This window comes from Acomys russatus, chromosome 7 (genome assembly GCF_903995435.1).
Source record: "Acomys russatus chromosome 7, mAcoRus1.1, whole genome shotgun sequence".
Taxonomy (NCBI): domain Eukaryota; kingdom Metazoa; phylum Chordata; class Mammalia; order Rodentia; family Muridae; genus Acomys; species Acomys russatus.
In genome coordinates this window covers 17252569-17258568 of record NC_067143.1, presented here as the reverse complement: position 1 = coordinate 17258568, position 6000 = coordinate 17252569, and the positions used below count along the sequence as shown (strand labels likewise).

The following is a 6000-nucleotide window of genomic DNA, read 5'->3' as shown; positions in this document are numbered from 1 at the left end:
ACATGGAAGTATCTTAATGGGGAGCTGTATGTAAATCAAAGGAATCGTAGATATCTGTCATATAGAATAAGTGAGTTGTGTAGAAACTGCAGCCTGCTGGAAATTTAGATGTTGGCCTATCTCTGGGCAGAGAACGCAGTGGGGTCATGGCTGTAATATGGATTAAGGCCAGAGCTGAGACCCAAGACTCCGTTGGGTTATTGGGAAGTGGGAGGGCCTTTGTTTGGGCCCTTAGAGTAGAGTGAAGAGGCTTAAAGATTCTTTGTGCCCCTAGTCTTGGTGAACTTTCTGCTGCCTGAATTTGGGTCAACATTGGTTGTTGGATTGCCTGTAGGGTGTTGTGGAAGCAGAGTGTCTCCTCTTCCTCTGTGTAGGGCGGAGAAGAGAGTCCATTGTGTGGCAAGCACGTGGAAGGTCGCCTTACCAAATTTTACCAGAAAGATTGTTAGTACAAAGCCCTCTTGGTCCTGGCAGGCAAGGTTGGAGAATTGGAGAGAGGCAGAGCGGTGAGAGAGCAGATGTGTTCTGACCCTCCCAAAGTTAGCTGCTCTGCACCAATTCCGCCTTGGCATGGCTCTCACTGTTATGGTGGCATGTGTTTTGTGCTCTCTCCACAGTGTCTCACTCCTTGGACCGCAAGGGTGGCCCTCTTGTGGAAGAAATGTGCCCGCATGCTTCACTGTGGGGTCAGGGCAGCTTGATTCCCCTCCAGAGAAGTTGTCTTGTGGGGAAGATGTTCCTGGGAGCCTGTGAGGATAAAGGTAAGCCAAGTGTGAATTCCTCCAAGTGCTCAGGATGCTTAGGACTTGGTGGAGCTGTGAGAAACTAGCATCCCTGCCTCCTCTTAGCACAGGACCTTTCTCTTCTGGACTGCAGGCTTCTGGCTTCTGGGTGATCCCAGGGTCAGGCCTTGGTCCCATATTCTCTGTCCATGGTCAGGGAAGGGCTTGGATTTCCTCAGAGCCACCAACACCGCAGGCTCCACTCAACTGCAAAACTCCTTGAGCAAGGACACACCAGTGTGCTTGGATCCATGATGATTCCCAGTCAAACATTCCTTGGAAAAGCTGAACAAAATGAGTGAAAACTCAGTACCGCCGCTTGCATCGGGACTGAGGTCCGGCACCCTTCGGTCATCCCCATCCTCTGAGGGTCAGACACAGGCTGGACAATCACTCTACTGCCTTTCCCTTCCTCCTCCTGCAGCCAGGCACCCTCTAGATGGGCCTCTGCTTTCACTACACTGCCAGCAATCATGGCACTGGGCAAGAATGTTCTTTGGAGACGGGCTGGGAAGCTCACTTTCATGTTGAGGAGATGCATTGCAGTGTTCCAAGAGCTAGTAGTGGTTGCCCCATTTTGTGCCAGGCAGGCACTTTGTCAGTCTTCAGACTGCAAGTGGAATAGCTGTGGCCATCAGCATGTGCTCTGTGCCCTCTAAATACCACTCCCACATATTTCCTTCCTAGAAGACAGGAAGTGGAGTGCGAAGTTGCTGTGCAGTACTGCTGTACAGAAGGAAACTGGTGTCCAGCCTGCGATTACTTACAGGCCTGTAAGAGTTAATCGGGGTCCCATGAGCTTGGACAGTATCCTCCCTGGTTGGCAGCACACTCTCTTGGAAGGGTGGAGAAAACGTTTTGGATACTGGTTGCAAGATTATCTCACGGACACCCTTTGGTTTGGGATGAGAGGGGTTGGCGATTGGAGGTCAGGAAAGGCAAGTGGTTCTGTGCCACACAAATTGCCAAAATTGCCATCCTTTCTGGGCTAGGCCAGTTGTCCCATTTTTAGAAGGCAGGTAGGAAAGTGGCACTTATTGTCCCGTGAGTGACGGTGGTGATTTGGACCAGGCTAGGATGCTACACTCTGGTGGATGTGATTTTTAGTATTCTGGGTTTAAGGATTGTTTGAAATTTGTACAATTGTCCAGGCACCAGTGGAATGGTTTAGAAACTTAGAGCCTGGGAACGTTCCCCTGTCCCCTGGTTTAGATGGTCAGTGTTGGCCCAAGTCCTTCCACAAGCACATAAGGATACTTATATTCTTTTTGGATTGTAATGGACTAGATAGTTCATGATGGCAGTGTTTTGATTCGTCTCGGTTTGGATTATCTGTCCTGTGATTTACAAAGGTTCATTGGCACTGGAAGGTGAGTTTGTCTTCCTCTTAGGTGTTCATCAAAAGAAGTATCCTGTGGGTCAGTGGTTGTCATTCACCTCCTGCCTGAGCCTCTGAGCATGAGCAATGGCAATAATGGAATACAGTTTCACAGGCAGGGTGTCATTGTGTTTTGGAGGTGGCTTGAGTGTTGTAACATCTCTGGATGGATGATGGCTGAAATGGCTTAACCCTGTGTGGAAGGTTTTGACCAGATTTCAATTATCCCATTCTCTTGCCTTGATGTCCTTTTCTGGAACCTGTGATCATTAGGATTCTATTGAGGGACAGTCAATTATGAAGGAGAGTGAGAGAGAGAGAGAGAGAGAGAGAGAGAGACTAGAGAGCGAGAGGAGAGAGAGAGAGAGAGCGAGAGAGAGGAGAGAGAGGAGAGAGAGAGAGAGAGAGAGAGAGAGAGAGAGAGAGAGAGAGAGAGAGAGAGAGAGAATGTGTCCAAAGGAGAAGTGTGGCAATGCCAGCCTAAAACTGAGGTTTCCAAAACAGGGAGATGCAGTTCATTAGGTATCTAACTGCAAAATTCACAGAAGTTTCTCAATGGGGAACTGTAAGTAATACCTAAATTATCATTGGTCTCTGTTCAAGAATGACTGAGTCCTATAGAACCAGTTGCCTGTTGAATATTTAGATGTTGCCCTATGGATGGATAGAGAGAGGAATTAGGTTATGGCTGTATCTTGAACTAAGGCCAGAGTTGAGATCCAAGACTCCATTGGGTTACTGGAAAGTGAGAGGGTCCTTGTTCGGGCCCTTAGAGTAGAGTGGGCAGGATTAAAGAATTCTTTGTGCCCCCAAACTTTGGTGAACTTTCTGCTACCTGGAATCAGTTTAACATTGCTTGTTGGATTGCCTGCCTTTTGTTGTGGAAGCAAAAGGTCTCAGATCTCTGTGTAGGGTATTGAAGAGAGCCCATGTGTGTCAAGCACCTGTTAGGTAGCTCTACCAAATTTTAGAAAAAGATGGTTAGTACCAAGCCCTCCTGGTCTTGGCTGTCAAGTTTGGAGAATTGGGGAGAGTCTGAGTGGTGAGAGAGCAGATGTGTTCTGACCCTCCCAAAGTTAGCTGCTCTGCCCCAATTCCGCCTTGGCATGGCTCTCACTGTTATGGTGGCATGTGTTTTGTGCTCTCTCCACAGTGTCTCACTCCTTGGATAATAAGGGTTCCCTCTCATGGAAGAAATGTGCCAGCATGCTTCTTTGAGTGGTTAGGGCACCTTGAGAAATTTTCTTGTGCATAAGATGTTCTTGAGAGCCTGTGAGGATAAAGGTAAGCCAATCTTGAATTCCTCCAAGTACTCAGGATTCTCAAGACTTGGTTGAGCTGTGAGGAACTACCATCCCTGCCTCCTCTTAGCACAGGACCTTTCTCTTCAGGAATGCAGGCCTCTGGCTTCTCAGTGATTCCAGGGTGGTCCTTTAGTCCCATACTCTCTTTCCATGGTTGGGGAAGGGGTTGGGATTCCTCACAGCCACCAACACCGCAAGCTCCACCCGACTGCAAAACTCCTTGAGCAAGGAAACTCCAGGGTGCTTGGATCCATGATGATTCCCAGTCAAACATTCCTTAGAAAAACTGAACAAAATGAGTGAAAACTCGATACCGCCACACGCATCAGGACTGTAGTCTGGCACCCTTGGTTCATCCCCATCCTCTGGGGGTTAGACACAGCCTGAAAAACCACTCCAATGGCTTTCCCTTTCTCCACCTGCAGCCAGGCATCCTCCAGATGGGCCTCTGCTTTCACTACTCTGCCAGCAATCATGGCTCTGGGCAAGAATGTTTTTTGGAGACTGGCTGAGAAGCTGACTTTCATGTTGAGGCGATGCATTGCAGTGTTCCAAGAGCTAGTAGTGGTTGCCCCATTTTGTGCCAAGCAGGCACTTTGCCAGTCTTCAGACAGCTAATGGAATAGCTGTGGCTATCAGGATGTGCTCTGTGTCCTTTAAACACCATTCCCCACATGTTTCCATCCTAGAAGCCAGGAAGTAGAGTATGATGTTGCTGTGCAGTTCTGCTGTACAGAAGAATACTGGTGTCCAGCCTGTGATTACTCTCATGCCTGTCAGAGAGAAACTGGGTCCCATGAGCTTTGACAGTATCCTCCCTGGTTGGCAGGACACTCTCTTGGAAGGGTGGAGAAAACAGTTTTGATACTGGTTGCAAGATTCTCTCTCAGATATCCTTCTCTTTATGATGAGAGTGGTTGAAGATTTGAGGCCTTGCAAGGCAAGTGGTTTTATATCACTCTCTTGGTCTAAATTCACATCCTTTCTGGTCCAGGCCTGATGTCTCTTTGTGGAAGGCAGGTACAAAAATGGCAATTATAGTACTGTGAATGACAGAGGAGCTTTGGACCAGGCTAGGATGCTACACTCTGGTGGATGATCTTTAGTATTCTGGGTTTAATGGCTGTATGAAACTTGTAAGTTTGTCCTGGACACCTGCGGAATGATTTAGTCTTGAAGAGCCTGGTAGTGTTCCCAGGGCCCCAGGTGTAGAGGGTCAAGGTTGGGCCAAGTACTTCCACAAGCAAATAAGGACACCTATCTCATTTTTATATTGGAGTGGACTAGACAGGGCAAGAGGGTAGTGTTTTGGTTCGGAGTGGTTTGGGTTTTCTGTCCTGCGATTTAAGGGTTCATTGGCACTGGAAGGTGAGTTTGTCTTCCTGTTAGGTGTTCATCAAAAGAAGTATCCTGTGGGTCAGTGGTTGTCATTCACCTCCTGCCTGAGCCTCTGAGCATGAGCAATGGCAATAATGGAATACAGTTTCACAGGCAGGGTGTCATTGTGCTTTGGAGGTGGCTTGAGTGTTGTAACATCTCTGGATGGATGATGGCTGAAATGGCTTAACCCTGTGTGTGAACACGTGACCAGGTTGGGATCAACACATTCTCTTGCCTTGATGACCTTTCCCTGGATGTGTGATCAGTTGGATTCTATTGAGAGCCAATGCATAACTTAAGGAAGGAGGGAGGGTGGGGGGGGATACAAACAGAGAAAGAGAGAGACAGAGAGAGACAGAGAAAAAGTTGCAATGCCAGCCTTAACCCCTGGTTTATAAAATATTTAGAAGCAGTTTGATAGTTTTTTGTCTGTAAAGACACACTGAAATTTCTTTTTTTTTTTCCTCCTTTTTTTATTAATTTATTCTTGTTACATCTCAATGTTTATCCCATCCGTTGTATCCTCCCCTTCTTTTCTCCCTCCCATTTTCCCATTATTCCCCTCCCCTATGACTGTTCCTGAGGGGGATTACCTCCCCCTGTATATGCTCATAGGGTATCAAATCTCTTCTTGGTAACCTGCTGTCCTTCCTCTGAGTGCCTCCAGTTCTCCCCCCTCCAGGGGACATGGTCAAATGTGAGGCACTTAATGGGGAGCTGTAAGCAAATCCTAGAGAACTACTGATATCTATTCAAGAATAACTGATTTCTGTAGAAACAATAGCCTGTTAAAAATTTAGATGTTGCCCTATGTCTGGGCAGAGAGAGCAATGGGCTTGTTTCTGTATCTTGGACTAAGGTGAGAACTGAGACCTAGGACTCCATTTGGTTATTGGGAAGTGAGAGGGCCCTTGTTGGGCCCTTACAGTGGGGCGGGCCTGATTAAGGAATTCTTTGTGCCTCCATTCTTTGGGGAACTTTCTGCTAATTGGATTTGCCTCAATGTTGATTGTTGGATTTCCTGCAGTGTGTTGTGGAAACAGAATGTCTCAGCTATCTCTCTGTAAGGCATAGAAGAGAGCCCATTGTATGGCAAGCACTTGGTATGTAGCCCCACCATATTTACTAGAAAGATTGTTAGTAAAGCCCTACTGGT

At 47.3% G+C, this 6000-nt stretch overlaps 1 long non-coding RNA gene and 2 other non-coding genes across 3 annotated transcripts in view; all 3 read left to right on the top strand.

Annotated features, from left to right (window-relative positions):
- Nucleotides 1-427: 427 nt before the first annotated feature.
- LOC127191531 (uncharacterized) overlaps nt 428-6000 on the top strand; it is a 29645-nt gene continuing 24072 nt past the window's right edge. The window contains exon 1 of the long non-coding RNA XR_007830920.1: nt 428-761. This is a non-coding gene — a long non-coding RNA (uncharacterized LOC127191531). The remainder of the gene's footprint in view (nt 762-6000) is intronic.
- Nucleotides 1028-1121, top strand: LOC127192468 (small nucleolar RNA SNORD116). The gene has a single exon (XR_007830955.1). It is a non-coding gene; the product is annotated as a small nucleolar RNA SNORD116 (small nucleolar RNA).
- Nucleotides 3711-3804, top strand: LOC127192469 (small nucleolar RNA SNORD116). The gene has a single exon (XR_007830956.1). It is a non-coding gene; the product is annotated as a small nucleolar RNA SNORD116 (small nucleolar RNA).